The following is a 17,678-nucleotide window of genomic DNA, read 5'->3' on the forward strand; positions in this document are numbered from 1 at the left end:
CGTGCTAAATCAGACCCGCCCTGTCAGAAGCAAAGGACGACCACAGAGAACACTCATTATCAGGCCTGGCCAAGGGACTGACCTTGGGTATTTATCACTCATTCAGTTGTACAAAGCCCCATAGAGGATTTCCGTTGAACCATTAAAACTCGTACTTACAGAGGAGCCTTCAGTCACACTCACACACTTACTCTCAGTTCAAAGACATCATCTTACAGCATTGTGCCATTGTGACAACTCAGCAGAATATGCAGCCCTCTCCCTGCAGCCCACAAGGCAATTGTGAGATAGTAGTACAGTGGCTCATAGTGACTCAGTGGTTGCAGACAGACGGAAAACACTTGTCCACAGACAATTTACAGGTGTGTGAAACATTCCAACCAGGTGCAGTGGTCCACTGTAGACACTACTGAATCACTGCTGTGATAGGAGACTGTCTGGCTGAGGTATTGTTAGTGTTCCCGTGTGTGGGAAAATGACAAGCACAGATGTTGTCATAGGGTTTTTTTCCTTCTGCATCTGTAAGATCACAACAATGTGCATTGAGTGTGCTCGTGATTAAATGAATGACTGCTGCTGGATTCCAAGAATCCAGACATGTTGTTCAGCTTGAATAATGCAGCAGGTGGCCAAGAGGAGGCAGAAAGCCCTTTATGAAGGGTTTGATGACCATGACCACAGGTTGAATCGGGTGTCGTCAGTGCTGAAAGGATCGGTGTTTACTGGATGGGACAAGTGGACTCCCCTGAGCCGGGTCACTGGCCTGGCGGGGAGTGAGTTTCAAAACTTCAGGGTGGAGCACTGGAAAATAAGGAATGAAAGATGCAAATACGGTGTCATTCTGTATGTGCAACATTGTTTTTCTAGCTGTCGAATTGAATGTTTTGAAGTAAATAAAGAAATATGGGATAAACAACATGATTCAATGTAAAACCTTTAACATCTGAAATCTGAAAAGGTGAAACATTGAAGCTAAATTAATGCCTGGTGGTTATGACTTGGCTGGGACAGGATACTCTATTGGGAATACTCAATGGTATCCCTTATGTGTTGAAGAGGAAATATAACTTTTGGAACAAAAACTTATTTGGTTTTCTGCAAATTGGGGGCAAAAGGGTTTGCAAACAGTAGTCAACACAGCCAATACACGTCATAAAATACCTTAAAAACATGAATACATATAGCAGTACATGTCATCCTGATAATATCGCAGTGAGATATAAAGCACTAAGAGTCCATCAGTCCTTTAAAGTGTCTGTGGAATAGCAGTTAGGCCTACAGCTTGTTTACAACCAACAGTTAAAGGAAGAAATGATCTCAGATATCTGTTTGATTTGACCTCCTATGGAAAGTGTAGCCTACCTCCTCCTTGATGGTAGGAGTCCAAACTCTGACAATTGAGAGGCAGCCTGTGCACTTCCTGTCTTAGCTTCTAGCCGGTGTTGATTCTTTAAATACTTAACCATCCTTAACCTCAAACAAGAGCTTTAAGATGCCTCAAAAGAACTGTACAAATGCTTTATTCTTCACAAGCAGTTACTGCATAAAAAGAAAAACTTTTTTTCAGAAACTTTCCGTATGTACACTTAAAAACATTTCATCGTTATGGGAGGCCTATATTTCTATAGCACGATGAAAACGTAACACTTTCTTTCTTACATACACACCCACAGTGTAGTACACACACAGTCTTAATTTATAACTTCTTTTTCACTCCCTCGGTCTCTGCTTCCACACACTGAGACATTCTTAGCCACTGTGTCTCCTCCTCTTCCCTATTGAAGCCCACATTCCCGCTCAGTCATTTGCCGAGAATCCCTCTCTCTGACGCAGAAAGAGATTTCCAAAACCGGGTTGTTACCATGTTACCATGGAGACGAGAAACACATTCACACAGTACATTTTGGGAAATTGCTAGGCTGTCAGTGGCTCGGACTGTTATTTTATGACCCTGTTGGTGCTGGGCATGCATGGTGGACCTGTTTAGATGCTTCTTGGCAAATCCCCAGTGGAGTCGACACACCACATTTCACATGTGTGTGTGAGAACACACTGCAGTAGCCATGGTCCAGAACTGTTTGCTCCTCCCCTCTGTGTCTGAGCTGCTGTGCTGGATGCATTCAGACACAATGGATTCATTTGAGTGGACAGGCACAGTGTGAAAAAAAGTTCCCCAAAGAGGTCTTGGTCCCAGTCGAGGATAAAAAGAATGAAAAGAAGGGGGAGTGAAGGAATAAACACTGTCTGGTCCCAAAGAATGTTGAAACTGGCCAACTTTGACTCCGAATCAGCAATTTATTGTGAGAATCAAGCGTTCCTGTTCACAGCACAGGCTATTAATGTGAAGCTTTAATAGCCTTTTATCCATGCGGGACAACTGGGGCTTATCCTGTACATGTAAATGATAGTTTGAAGTGAGACCAAGAAGAAATAAGACATTCTTCCTCTTAAATAATTAATAAAATGCACCTGCCCTTAATTTAGTTTTATTGAGTTTTTCTGCTATCCTGCCTCACTTGGTCTGGTAGGCTGGTGGCTTATGACAGCTACTGTTAAAAAAGTTGCCAAACTTTAAATAGATATTGCCATAAACCTGACAATACAGAGTCATAATGCTGCCTTTTTTTGTCTTTTGCACTTGTTGCACTGATACATATGTTAGCATGTAGAGGTATCCTGTTGTATAGGCGGGGCAGTGTTGACAGATGTGATCACAGCATGTTAGCTCATAATATCAGCATGTCATGTGTTAGTCAATATTTAAATTAGGGTTATATGCAGCCTCATAAAACCACGAAGGCACAACCACACCGACACCACTGCAGCAATGTGATGTTAACCCCTCACCAGTGAGCCTGATCTTCTGCAATGCTACAACTAGACACAAGCTACATTCCTGTCTTGTTGTCAGCTAGCTGATAATAAGGGGAGGGTGTTAGCCCCGAAGATCGCAACAACTCTGGCTCATGAACACTTAAGGTGGGCTGAGCTTTAAGGTGGACCAGCACTATTCTCCTTTAAGTGAAAAGGTGCTCATGAGTCTGTTTCAATTATAGCACAATTTATATATCTATCTATATAAATAAATCCACACTCGTCTTGTGTTTGCCTGGGATCCTGGAAACTGCTGGAGCCACTGACCCAGTTTGGGGTATATTCCATTTGATTTCAATCCAATTATATTTATAGTGTCATATCACAACAAAATTGATCTCAGGACACTTTACACATTGAGCAGGACTAGAGTACGCTCATGATTTTCAAAATCAATTAATTTCAAAGTCCCAACATCACCCAGAAGCAAACGTTACAGCGCAACAGTGGCAAGAAAAAAGTCCATGGTGGCCGGCACAGCCATGTTTAGGTGGCTCTATTTCAAACATTTCGTCATAGACCAGAAAGCAGTCAATGTTGAGCAGCATCACAACGGGGCAGATTCCATCATCAGGCCAGTTAGAAGTCAGCGTCAGGCTGGACCACGGCGGATACTGCCAGACTCCCGGTAATAAACCCCTAATAAATAACCCCTCTAATAAATCCCTTTCTTTACTCAATAGTCGGCTGCCTTAATAATACTAGCAGTAAGCGTCAAACAGGACCATGACAGCGTCAGGCAGTCAAGATCAGGTTTCACCATGATCCAGGAAAGGCTGCAAGAAGAGAAAGCACAAGGACTCCGGGGAATGCATACAAAAAGAGAGCCTACTCTTAAATGTGGGAACAGTGTCTGCCTCCCGAACTAGAACTGGAAGATGGTTCCACAGAAGAGGAGCTTGATGGCTGAAAGCTCTGGCACCCACTCTACTTTTGGAGACGACGAGTTACCCTTTATTCTTAGAGTGCAGTGCTCTAGTAGGATAGTAGGGTTTATTGAGCTGTTGAAGATATGATGGTGCCTGAAGATATGATTGTGAAGTGTACCGATTACCACGTAATAGCCCAAATCTCATCAGGTTGCCTTGGTTCCCCTTGTTCCCTTCTTGTTGACCCTAATAACGTCTGAGCCAGTATGACTTTTGTATTGGTTTCACTAATGCCTGAGTCAGTCAGATAGCATCAAGGCTCTTGCCTAAGGGCCCACTCTAGATATATTTGCCATGCCCTAACCGGGAATAAAACCTGTATAAATACACTGCTAAAAAAAAAATGAAAGGAACACTTAAATCACACATCAGATCTTCAGGAGCAAAATTATTCAAGTTGAAAGTCTGAAGTACAATGTATACTTTGTTGAGAACAAAATGATCTGACAACAATCAATGGAAACCGGAATCATCAAGCCATTGAGCGCTGGATTCAAAATCACACAGGAAATCAAAGTTAACAAGCCTAGTACTCAAATCTTAAGAGCTTAAGGTCTTATAATGAAGGAAATTACATTCTCATGGTAATTCATTCATGAGTCAATCAAATGGAAACCATGAAGAGGCCGCAAAAAAGTCAGCCACAGCCAAATACCTACAGAGTTAAGCAAGTCCTAAAAAGTCAGCTGAATAGTAAGAACGAATTCTGAGCCATCAACACTTTTGGTCATCAGATATCTGTTGGCATAAGAGCCTAGCCAAAGGAAGAGACAGAAGCCACAGATAGGAGACAAGAAAGCTCCCCACCATGCATGGAGGTTTTACCCAAGTCCAGCACTCTGATTTTATACAAATGTCCCTGTGGGACTTTCAGATACCGATAAACTGGTGATGGCTAACCAACCAGACATGGTGGTGGTGGTTGACAAACACAGCAGTCGTGGTAGATGTAGCTATACCAAGCGACAGCAAATCAGGAAGAAGGAACTCTAAAAATACCAAGGGCTGAAAGAGGAGCTAGATAAGATGTGAAGATTAAAGGCATCAGTGGTATTAGAGGTAATTGGAGCACTAAGGGCTGTTAACCCCTGGGCAGTGGCTCCAGCAAATTCCAGGAACATCTGAGATCTCTGTTCAAAAGAGCGCAGTCCTAGAAACAGCTATGATCCTGCACAGAACCCTTCAGGTTCCCAAGCCACTGGTTGAGGACCCGAGCTTGAAGGAGGAAACACAAGACTGGCCATTGGGCGAGTGGGTTATCTTATGCATGTATGAATATGTATAAAGGATTAACAACGATTTATAAAACATGGTGGAAAAACATTTCTCCATGTTCATTCATCTCAATTCTGCCGCACTGAATTAAGTTTTGCTCCCAGCAGAGCTGAAGGTGAACAATGATGGGCCAATTTATTCTTTTTTTTTTTTTTTTTTTTTTTTTTAAACACTTTATTTGTAATTTTCTGTTAACATATAAAACAATCATATTCTCTGTATTACTAATAACTATAACAAACAGTCCCGACAATAGACAGAGACATTTCAAACCCAAAATCAACGTGACAAACTAGTCATAGACAATAGACAGGCAAAGACAAGGAAAAAAAAAAAAAAAGAACAGACAAACAAAAAAAACAACAACAAGTGCACTTAATACTTCTTATTACAGAATTTGTTCAAGGGCAGATGTAATGATTCAGAGTTCCAGTTCCAGACCAGGTAAATTGTTCACATAAGTTATTAGAGAGTCCCAGGTTTTGTGGAATCTGTTGATGGAGCCGTTGAGGGTACATCTGATCTTTTCCAGTTTAAGGTTCTGCATAACGTCCCGAATCCAGTGGTGATGAGATGGAGGAGTAGCAGCCTTCCATTTGAATAAAATCAAGCGTCTAGCTAATAAGGAGGAAAAGGCAATGACCCTCTGTAAATGAGCAGGGGGAACAGATCCCGTTGGGTCAGAAAACAAACCAAAAACAGCAACCAACGGAGAAGGTGAGATGTGATAAGCATAAGCATTAGAAATTACTTCAAAAAAGGATGACCAGAAAGGGACAAGTTTTGGACAAGACCAGAACATATGATAAGAAGTAGCTGGGGTCTGGGCCAATTTATTCTGATAATGTGGGCTAATTTATTCTTATTCAGGCAATGTTCCCCACTAATTCATAATGGCCTGCCGCAGTTTCACACTGGACAGAAAATATTGTTACACTTCTCAACAAAATTCTGCCAGGAGGTTCAACTCGGTGGCTCGGTCGTGGGTTAATCCTCTCATGAGACATCTCCCTGGTGTTGTCTGGCCATTTCCAGGCCTACGGTTGTAGGTGTAAGACTGAAAAAACAGCACAAGGAGGTTAGTATGGTCAAGAAAAATTACTTTCAACCAGGAGACTGGTGATTGTATCCCAAACTTTTTTTGAGTTATTGTGAAGTTACATTCATGATGTTTTTGAAGTGTTTCCCTACTTATTTTGAGTTCTTCACATTGTAATTCAAAGCCTTACCATGATGTTTATCTAAACCTGGCTTAGTGTATTTGTTGCCTAAACCTAAGCAAGTGTGTCTGTTTGAATTCACAACATTAACCACGTTTACTGCAACTGTAGTGGAGCATCAGTTTGATGTGTTGAGCTACTCAGGGTGTTAGAGAGTGATGCCCGGGGTCCTGACCAAACATTATTATGTGAGGAGTTGGAGTGGGAACATGTTGGCTAGATAAACAGAAACATCTGAAGAGCACAGACTTGAAGCATAAAAAGTGTGCTGGACTGGCCGAGTCCCCTTGTGAGGCTGCTGGTGGTTGTAGCAGTCTGGCTGGGAGACCGCTTCTGGTTATGACCAGTCCGCTCTTCGTCACTGAAATGTATGGGTATAATGTCTAAGCTCCCAAATTGTTGCACAGTCCAAAAAAACAAATGAATTGCTTTTTTAAAGTTTTCTCTTACCCCCTGTCCTGACCCTACCAAACAAAGAGAGTATTCACAACATTTGTTATGTGTGGTCAAAGCGGCTACTTGCAGTGACGGTTACACAGGCTCCTTTGTGACCAGTGACCACAGGTGGCAATTACGGGATAAAAGAAATACATTTTACATAGCATTATCTACCTAAAATGCACAATTATTAGCCTTCATAAGCTACTGGTGATACCAGACCAAGAAATATGGAACAAATAATGTATTATCGTTTATGAATATAACTTTCCATTTGGAAGGTAAGAATGGTCCAAATCTTCTGCAAATGTTACATAGGCTTTCTTTGTCTAGAAACTAATTAACTACTACTGCTGAGTCACTATCAACCAGTATCACCAATAAAGCCATCCTGTACAGACAGAGATAGTAGATTGGGTCAGAAACCCAGGGAGAACAGTTTTACCATTATTCTTTCCTAATCTTATTAGTTCTCAAAGCCTGTAGTAATATCAGTCACATCTTTTTGCAAGCTGTGTGTATTTTAGGTACAGTGGCTGACTCATTCCTCCCACATAATTACCTCCTGGCCAACCAGGCACCGCCTTGTTTATTGTACAGTAAATGGATGTGCGATGAGGGAGGCCACTTCAAGGAAATCCCTCTAAAACGGGGTATCCCCAGACCAAGGAAACCCTCTACATCCCCTCCTCCCCCTCCCCTTACTCCTTTTTAGACGACCATACGAAACCATTCCATCTTCCTACAGCTTTTGACTCCTTTTTTCCATCCTTTTTTTCCATGCCACGCAGCTGTGGCTGGCTGGCCCTGTATGGTTTTAATGAATTCCAAATGTTGGGAAAAGAATGCCTCTCTCTTCCTCCATTTTCCCTCTTACTGTGACCTTTGTCACTTCTCTAATGTGTAGGAAAACATATTGAAGTCCACATACACATGCTTCCTCACACCTAGATACACATAGATGATAAGTGGAAAAGAGGGAGCAGCGAAGAGAAAGAAAGCTGGAGTAAGATGGGAGGTAGAGCCAATTGGAGGAGTTGACAAATATTGCATATGTTCACTAGTTGCAGCATATGAGTATGAAAATGCAAAATGGCAATCAACAGCCGTCTCGGTGCCTCTGTGCTGATGTCTGGTTGAGAGGTATTTGTCTGTCTGGCAGCCATATGTTGACATGTCAGGAAATCAGCCAGTGAGCCATTCACTGACCTTTTGAGTGGCCCTTCCTGCTCCAGTTGTGGAAACACTTTGTGCCGCAATAAAACAGGATTCAGTCTTTGAATGCTGAATATTTTTCATTTAATTGCATTATTTAAAAAATACAGAGGGAGAATCCTAATTTCCAATGGTGCCAAGGTATACATTCACAACTAAAATCAAATCATTTGAGAGTGGAACTGACCGTCCAAACAACATCCCAGTAGTCTTTCTTTTTCTCATCAATAATAGAAAGCAAGATTTATTTAAAAATGTCAAAAGGCATGTTGTCTACAACATCACTTTCAAAACATTCATAACTCACATCATGAGTTAGTTGCTTTAATTTAAACTTTAAATTGTCTTTGTCTTAAATCAACAAAATAAAACAAATAAAACAATGATTTTGAAGACAATGTTTGGATAGGAATTGCAAATGAGCTGCAGCATGAGGATGTTGTCTTTAAATTAATAGGCGCACTCCACAATGCACACAGCAGGAACTGTTCACAATATATTAGTTGTAGAACTCTAACCATTTATTTGCAAAATTGTTTCGCGATTTATGTGAATAGTCAGGCGCGTCAAATTTGCCTCCGAATTATTCCAAATATCCTGCCATTTATTTGTGTTGCTGTTGGTGTGTAAAGACCTTTATATGGACATTTAAAGGCTGACCTTGTGCTCCTTACTGGGGAACATCATAACCCTGTAGCTTGAAGGTTGATATAACACTGTTTTCCCCACTTAGTGTTTGTTATGTAATGTAAGATTGTTCCACTATAGCATTAACCATTTGGAAAAATCCATCATGCCCTCAAGTTTGTGTTGGACTTAGAATGGGTTAGCTTGGGTTGCTAACGTCAGCACCAATGTTTGGCAGTAGCTCAATAGTGGAAACCTTGTGATGATGACAGATCAAAAAGCTTAGGATGGAAATATTGCTAAAAAAATATAATTTAAATAATTCCCTTATAGTAACAAATGTGTGTGATTTCACTACAATATTTTTGTGCATCTGTGTGGATGTATACGCATACAGTTTATACATGTCTCTATTTGGCTGGCTGCTTCACTGTGAGTGTCCATGTGGGCTTCACCGTCACTACACACATACAAACCTTCCTGCATTTTCGTTTGCATTGTGCACTCTTTGTGTTCATGTTTTTGTGTTCATGTGTCTTCTTCTTACTGACTGCATGTGTGGCTTCTGGGTGTGGAGTTTGAGTCGATTTGTCTCTCTCTTGACCCTTGTCCTGGGTGTGGCAGATAATGACCCGAGACTGTGTGGAAGAATGCAGAAGTTAGCAGACTTGGGGGCCCCTCCTTCCTATCCCTCTCCTAAAACGGTCTCACTTCCCCCATGCTTGAAACTCTCCCTTTTTTTAGGATGCCCTTTTTTCAGTTGCTGTATATTTCCCTGTCTTCTGTCCTCTTCTGTCTGCTGGTTGTCATTCTGTCCTCCTTGGTGTCATTTAATTCTGACTTTCCTCCATCTTTATCCCAACCAAATGTTGTGTGTACTACTGTGAGTCATCTAATCGTTTTCTGGCTGAATCCAATCCTTTCTCCCCCACAGGAATGTGCTGTTTGTACATAAACACAACAAGACGTGTGATAAGAACATGTCTGCACAAGGACAGCATTCTGACCCTTATCAGTGGAACTGTGGTGGCAGGAAGACAAGATTAGTCATTAAATGCCAGGTCTGAGTTCAGTTGGGGGGAATTGCCGGGATAATGAACTTGCAGATCCCAAAATATTCGGGTTTAAATTATCATCATGTGGTTGCTACTTTTAGAAGAATTGCTTAAAGGTCCCATATTATAAAAAAAACCTATACAAAACACCTGGTCTCTACACCTATAAACTGGTCCTCCCTGAGCCTGCCAACTCCCAAAATGAGGAAAACAAGCGAGTCCTGCATGGTCTCTGCAGGTGCAGGCACAGAAACAGCCTGTTCTCAGCAGAGCTCATTTGAGCAACTTTTAGACAGCTGAAATTCAGGACCAGGATGGGTTTGGGGCAAAACATATCGAATCCAGTGTTGTTGGACCTCTGACAACTGTGTGGAATTGACAAAAAACAGTATAATAGGGGACCTTTAATGAAACATTATGAAATGTTTGTCTGGTTCAAAGCAGTTTGTACCGTTCATTTTGGCACAAGATATTAAAATATAATTTGAATTATTTTATACAGATATCACAGATGCAATACTGGATAACCAAGTAATATGCTCTTCAAATATGTTTCTGTCCACTGTTTTTATGTGCATTTTCAATTGGTGCAAAAACAGACCTGAGTGGAAATGCAGACAGGTGGTGCAGGTAACCAACTTCACTGTTTTACAGCTGACATCATCAAAAATATGTGACTGCATGTAGGCAACAGAAGTGGTGTTTGGTTGTCAGAATTAACATTCCAACAGACTTGAGTTCTACAGAGCAACAGGTGTTTCAGTCTAAAGCTGCTATACACGATTGGAAGCCTTTCGATTGCCTCTTAACAGCTCTCAACATCTTAGCAGATCTGTTGGCTCGCAGCTAATGGTGCTAACAGCGCTTACAGTGCAAATTATGGCAAAACTGCTGACAAAGCTCACAGTGGTACACTTCTGTGATGACCGCATCGTCCTACCTAACCAAGTTGTTTCTTGCCTAAACATATCCAAGTGTATTTGTTTAAATTGGTAACATTAACCACGTGTTTACTGCGCCAGGTGTGGAGCATCATAGTTTAGCATATGTGACCCCAAGAGGTCCTGACCAAATGTCTTTATGTGTTGAGTGGATAATGAGAACAGGTTGTTCACAAGCATACCATATTTAAGACTAACATTGGGTCAAAAAACAACCTGACCATGTTTTCTACTCAGGTACTGGGTATAATTAAAGGTAGGGTTGATCATCTCAAGAAACCAGCAAGAGTGCAGTGTTTCCGTTTAAAGGAGCTATTACTGGCTTTTTTGATTGCCTGTCAACGGTTCCCAACATTGCGACAGCTGAGCTGGTGGCTTACGATACCTTCCATGACAAAGCCGTCATCTTGCCGAGCCAAGAAGTTTAGTTCCCTAAATGCTCGTTTTTGAAAAAGGATCCAAGAGTAAAGCCCAGCCCACAACTCTTTTCCAATGTAATAGCAAGTTGGCCACTCCCCTAAAATGTGCATTATGTTATGTTTTTATGTTATTGTTAGTACTCACAGCTGTCAAACCCGCAGCTTGGAAGACATAAAGATGTTGTAAAGAGAATTTCAACAAATATGAAATGACATGTTTGAAGATTACTAACTCTAACTAAGTAATTCATTGGTGCCACTCTGACCCAAGTTGGCTCAAAATAGCAAATTGGACCAATATTGAAGGATTTTTGGTGTGTAGCTGTTTTTTTGGTTGATATTGCAACAGTGATGTACAAACTAAAATCAGGCGTCCCTGAAATGATGTCAGGCATATGATGGACACACATTTGTTTGCTTTGTTGGCACAGACATCACACAGCCCTTACTCCTCAAAAATTGACCAATACTACAACATGACCAACATAGATACCATGAGTCATAGAGAGCTGCAACTGGACGAAACCACATAGTCATAAATCTTCCGTGAAATGGCAGGCGCCAGTCTCCATGGTAACAGGACATAGCAGCTGACTCATTGACTGAAATGAATAAACCTTCAACTTCCCTTCAAAATAAGAAATGATTAGCAGCGCCGTGAAAACCAGGCCCATTCTCTTGCAGCCAGACTTAAAATCCCCAGGATGTCATTCCTCCGATGCACAAATCTCCCAAGTTAGACATTACATAACGGTGTCGGGTTACAATGCAGAACACATGCAGCGGGGCCCCCACAATGGCTTCATTTTCTTTTGCCACTGTGCTGAACACGGAAAGCCATTATCACGCCAGGAAATAATGGATTCAATCTACGACATTTGATTGAAATATTTCCTGAAGTTGTATCCGGAATGAAACGTTGCATGTTAAGTGAATGTTTTTTTTCCATGAAAAGTCAGGTTTCCAAGCAGCAGAAGGGGGCAGTATAGTGCAGGGGTTTGGAGCTCAGGTAGAGGCAACAGGTAACGTGCACTCCTCCCCCAGTAGGTTTGACCAACTTTTGACCAGTTGCTGTCCTTTGTTGTGTAATGTGGCTTATCTGATTTGGTTAGATTTAGGTGACTGAATGTTTGGTCTCTCTCTCTCTCTCTCTCTCTCTCTCTCTCTCTCTCTCTCTCTCTCTCTCTCTCTCTCTCTCTCTCTCTCTCGCTCTCTCTCTCTCTTTGTGTGTGTGTGTGGTTTCCAAAACAATGCCTTATAGAGAAAATAAACGGTGTATTCCCACATGCTGGTAAAAAGGTGTCCAACTGTTATCTCAACACAGCATACTGACTGGGTAGGAAATAACAGGTCTCCTCCCTTCTCCGTTGTTACCTTCACCCCACTCTGCCTTCAGCTGTTTGATTTTCCCCTTCACATCCCTCCCTCCTTTGACCTGACTTTAATGTTTAATGTTGTGTAACTTTCGGCAGGACGGCCTTCGTTAAACCTCTCTTGGTTTATGTTTCCTTCTAAAATGCAGAGGCTGGAAGCAGCTCTCGGCTGCTGTGGCATATCACTGTGACAATGCGGAAAAGCAGATGAATAGTGTGCGACAGAGACTGTAGACAAGGACTACATTCCAAATATCCATTTAAGGACTGTACATTTTAAATTAATTATACACAAACATTTATTTCCTACATGTCAATGACATATGTAATCCTCTAACATAACATTAAGGATGAACACAACACCTTCCTATAATATCCACATGTTTAATGTAAACAAAACTGATGCATGGGTGAAGAAGTGGCTCTCTATCATCATCCTCAGGCTTCACCGGGGACAATATCTGACGCCACAAATGTGAAGTTACACCGCAGACCTTCATGGATTTAGCAAGCATCAACATCATGTTTTTCCCACCACACACATAATCTCAGTGACTCACAAAGAAAACTGTAGGCATTACTGTAGCTGGCTATTGGCACATGAACTAAAAACGTTAACCAAGCAAAAAAAGAAATTAAAAGTTGTCAGACCCTTTTGATTTGTCTCTATGGCACTGTTTGATATCAATATGCAACACACTCACTCACAACTCATCAAATATTTTTAAATAGGATTAACATTATATTTAGGAAGATGATTGTAGATGAGCCCTAACCACAAGAACAAATGGGCGTTACTGCAATATTACAAAAAAATGAATTAAAACTACTTTTTGATACGCCTGCGGAGCTAACCACATCATTGACTTTTTTGTTGAGATATACACAGCAACCCATATTCAGGAACTGTGCCTTTACTGTGCCACTGTGTTTAAGATGGAAAAACAAGCTCATGCCATGTTTACATGTGTACAACAAATGCAACAACTGCTGTGCATTAATGCCGCAGCTGCTCCCTTCAGAGCCACAAAATAAAGAAAAAAAATTCAAAGCCAAATAGTTTGTTTTCCGGCCACTCCACTATGACTGCTCTACCGAGCTAGCGGTACTGGTGATAGCAGTAGCTTTGAACTGAAAGAACATCGTACACACTTAATCTTTCCAAATAGTGCAACAGCAGCAGCATCTGTGGAATAGTGATGAAAGACAAAACACAACTGGTACAATTTAGCTGTTGCAGCACTCAGGTTCCATAAATCAGGGTGTGTACGTCATAACAAACCCTTATATTTTTTAGATAAGGTTGAAATGAGAAGTTGTGAAAGGTCCATATCAATTATTGATACCGTCAGTAGATGGATCACAAAAGGTGCTGAATTATCAGCAGCAGCCATGTGATAGTTTACTCAGTACACACAGGCATGCAAACACACACACACACACACACACACACTATTGCTGCAGAGGCCTTATTATTGTTGTAGGACTACTTAGGTAAAAAAAATAAAATTGAAGTTACACTGAAGGCAGATTCATGGAGATTTCTTGAATTTGAATGCTAGGCCAACACTTAAGTTACCATGGCAAAAAAGCCAATTGGATTTTTTCGCTTGATGTTGAATGATTGAGCTTGTATTTATTTTGAGAAGATGAAGGAACTGAGTAAGAATACCATCTCAGTTCTGGGTTTCAGTGGTCAGTCCTTCATGCTCTATGGGAAGTCATGAGTTACACTATGAAATCCAGCGTGTTGAGCTGTGAAATACATGGTTTTCTCGCTCCTCAAAAACCCTCAACTACACGTGGTGATGTTGAATCCAAATGTTTAAACTAACACACACAAAACACACATACATACAGTTGCTTAGCCAATGGTGACTCAGTTCAGGCAGGTTTAACCTGTCTAATCCCATAGTATCTATCGTCACATCCATTGCCACAAGATAATCTGTTTGTGGATGTTTCATTTCAACCTGTGTGACCGGATGTGAGAGGTTATATAAACAACCACACACACACACACACACACACCCACTAATACACAAATATAACAAGTAATCATACTGCTAATCTGGGTCATTGTCAAACACTACTGTTATGTGTGTGTACAAGACAAGCTTTTTAAAACGGCACAGAAGTTAAAAGGTAAAACTACAGTTCAGCCAAGCAGGGCCTCCGACCGACGCTATGTGCTCAAACACACGCACACACACACACACACACACGCACACTCACACACACACACACACACACACACACACACACACACACACACACACACACACACACACACACACACACACACAAATAGAGAGAGAGAGAAACCACTCCCTGGATCACAGGCCCTCTCCCTGTGGTTCAGGTCACTCCTAATTCACTCCAAATGTCTGAGCGAATTATTGAACCAGGTGTGGTTGTCCACTGGAAGAAGGTTATGCAATACATCATAAGATAAAGTAGAACAGCAATATGAACGTGTTTCACTTCATTTAAAATTGCAATAGAAATGTACGAAAATAGACAACATATTTATGACGTACAAACCGTTATTTTAAATTCTTTAATGTCAAGCTGAAATGAAAAAGACATTTTTACACCTTTAAGATCACATCCCCTTCATATTCTCCACCTGTTTAAACAATACAACAGAAATCTATTTCTATATATTTTTCTACCCAGGGAATAAAATATGATGCATGTTGACATCAGCAACCAGTTTCAAGCAATGATATCATGACAGCCACCCATCAATCAATCAGATAGAGAAGGTGGTTGTCTTATCTTTTCAACCATCAAATTAACTTTATTCTTTGCTTTATTTAAAGTCCCCTGGTCCTAACCCCCAAGGCTTTGACCCTGAAGATGAAAGGTCTTATAGCAAACAACACATACTTTCCAGCCACCTTCTGACGGCAATATTATAGGTTGTGCATAGGAGAGAAGTGGGGAATTGCACACCTCACATTCTTCCCTGAAACCCATACATCTGGTTCTCCCTCCACACTGAAGCTCTTGTTTGGCTCTGACTCTCTTTTTTTATTGTACTTTCTCTTCATTCCACTCCCACTGCTTACCCCATAATCCATGCTTGTTCTCCCAGACTTATTGTTTGCATAAGAGACAGTCTGTGAGGTTGTAAGGACTCTGTTGGCTTGCAGTATTCTCTCTATTTGCCTTTCTTGCCAGAGTTTAATTGATAGCACTCTCATACCTTTCTGATACATATGACTGTACAATGTGTTGCTCTCCATGCCATCCAAAACGAACCTCCCCTTCGCCCCTTACATGTACTGACTGTGATGTAAACACAGGCTTGTGAATATGCTGTGAATTAGAATAACTTGACACTCAGAGCAAGTGGCATAATATAAAAAGCAAAAAAGACTGGGCGACCTTTGGTGGGCTGGAGGGGAGGGCGATGGGTTAAACAAACCCAGGAGACTGGTTTTTCGTGTCTCGTGTGAAATGGAGGTGTTGAAATGAGTCACTTGGGTCAGTACCACCTAGAACATAGAAATCCTATGGGTGAAACTCCAGTCCACTGTTTCCAACTAAAAAATAAATCTACTGTTCTTCTGTTGGGAACTGAAACGTTGCGTTTCCATCTTGTTTCTGTTCTGGAACATTAACAAACATAGACATGGCCTCCAGCCTATTGTCAAAAATGTCCGCAGTGAGTTAAAAAAACTGATTTTAAAAACATGCTTTGGGATTTGTGTTAAAGTTTCTTTGGTACTCAAGGAATTTCAATCTGGTGATGTGAGTATGGATCCGTTGTTCCCCTCAAGCCGAAGATTCACTGATTGATCCATGGTGGAGTCCGAACTTTTTCAAAACGCAGAAGAACATTTTTTAGACTTTTATCGTATCAACATAGCCTACATTTCTTACTTGTGTTATGTACATAGATATTTTACATAGTTATTTTAAGGCCAACCGTGATGTTTTTCAAAACTTCAATATGTTGTTTTATAACATTAGCCCAATGGCATGACATTACATGTGAAAAGCTTAAAATGTGCATCATGACACGCAAAATATTCTTACAATTGGTTTCCCACATAGGAGGCGTAACACAAGCCGCGCGTTGGCAGAGCAGTACAGTGTCTACAGGATGCGTTCAGGCGCAGTAATGAGGTTAGGCAGTGGTGTAGTGGAGGGTATACGCAGGTATACGGGGTATACCCACCTCTTTTTCTGGTGGTTTACAGTATACCCACCTATCAGCCAGAAAGCCATTGGAATATATGGGAGAGTATACCAACTTCCTCCTCTGTAACCTACCCATCTACCTAGCAGTACACCCACCTCATCAACTACCACCACACCACTGAGGTTAGGTCACCTACCTTTAGACAGGGCTCAGAGCCCGCTTTGCAATCACTGTAGTTACTGTAATTGTAGAAGGTTTATAGATTTCATGCCTAAAAATACTCTGGTTCAAGCAACTAAAAAGTGCAGCTAAACCTGAATGCGAATGAGCATACCCAAAATGTTAAAGTATTTGTTTTGTTTACATATGTGACAAATCTGCATGTAAGATGATTGGAATACCATGGTTGTTGCAGAATTCTTTAATAACACAACCTTTGTTTAAATTCTTTACCGCCTCAGCTTTACCAAACTCACCGATCATTACCCGTCCTGTTGCCATACAGCCATCCTGCCAACCCTCTTTCCCTATCTGCACGCCTCCACAGTCTCTCCCTTCCATCCCTAATGACTCCCGTTCCTTGTCTTCCTTTGCTCCATTTGCCATTTTGGTGCATTCCAATCCTCTGCCATCATACCTGCTTCTCACACAGGCCCTGCAGTCCACTAGTTTTCCTCTCTGCAGTGAATTTAGTTTTGGACAAAGACTCTTTGGTGTTGCTCTGGACTCTTTGCCCAATGTTCCCAGCTACTGAATAGAGAGAACATAAAAATTAGATGTAACTGCCAGTAAACTTGGTGTATTTGGGCAATTTTTCATGTATTTTGTGCAGGGTCATTTAGCCCATTGTGCATATTATATTGCTTAAGATTGCTTTGCTTGTGGACTCATTTGACCAAGTCTGCTGGGCATGTCCTTTTCCGCTTCATAATGGCCTTTTATGAGTCACTCTTGGTCAGGAGAGGAAGCACAGATCCAGATTTTTAGGCTCAGATTTTTAGATATTCAAATTATTTGGTCTAATGCCACTACTTTTTTCTGTTCCCCACCGAGGAGTAGCCACGAGGGAGTGACTCACATCAGCTTTATTTCCCTTTTTGGGAGTGCCTGCATCATTGTGTTTCTCTTTTATTGTTCACTTCTCAACGTGCCAATGGAC

This window comes from Eutrigla gurnardus (assembly GCF_963514095.1).
Source record: "Eutrigla gurnardus genome assembly, chromosome: 8".
Lineage (NCBI taxonomy): Eukaryota > Metazoa > Chordata > Actinopteri > Perciformes > Triglidae > Eutrigla > Eutrigla gurnardus.